Below are 684 nucleotides of genomic sequence, written 5' to 3' on the forward strand. Positions count from 1 at the left end.
GCGAGGGAACGGCCGCGGCTGCCCGCCGCCGCCCCCCGAACTGTCCTCCCGGGGTCAAACTGTTCAACTTCAGCCCCTTTGCCGGGCTCAATCCTACTTTAGGGGAACAAAAGCCCGAAGTAGGCGACGATCAAGAAACGGGAGCACAATGATTTAAGCTTATCACACAGCCCAGAAATAAAGGACCGGGAGCCTGCGCGCGGGGAGAGGGGGAGACCTTCGGAAGGGCTTTGTTTGCTGTAAGAAGATTGAACTCTGAGGTGACCCAACAGCCCTAAAAGTTTAGGGTCTGTGTTGCTGAGAGACCTTTGGGTACGGCCCGTCCACGCTTCGACCTCACAAGTTGCGAGGTGGCGTTCGTGGCCTGCCTGCCCCAGGTGAACGGGGGCGCGATGTCCCCCGGGGAAAGCGGGGGGGGGACACAAAGCTGCAGGGACAGGGTGGGCTGACCCCTCGCTCCCTCCCTCCCAGCTCTGCCTCCCTCGCACCCGCCAGGGCCCGTGGGTCTCCTGGGGGCTTGGGGGATGAGGTGCTCCCTGCACCGCGAATCCTGGGGTGCCCGGCCATGTGGCAGCACCCACAAACCCTGTGAAGTGGGGTGGTTCTGCTCCTAAACTGGGGTGGGGGGGGTCAGTATATGTCTGTCATCCCCCCCCCCTCCCTGGGATACCCAGGAGGGTACCA

The sequence above is a fragment of the Egretta garzetta genome, unplaced genomic scaffold, assembly GCF_000687185.1.
Source record: "Egretta garzetta isolate BGI_Z169 unplaced genomic scaffold, ASM68718v1 scaffold622, whole genome shotgun sequence".
Taxonomy (NCBI): Eukaryota; Metazoa; Chordata; class Aves; order Pelecaniformes; family Ardeidae; genus Egretta; species Egretta garzetta.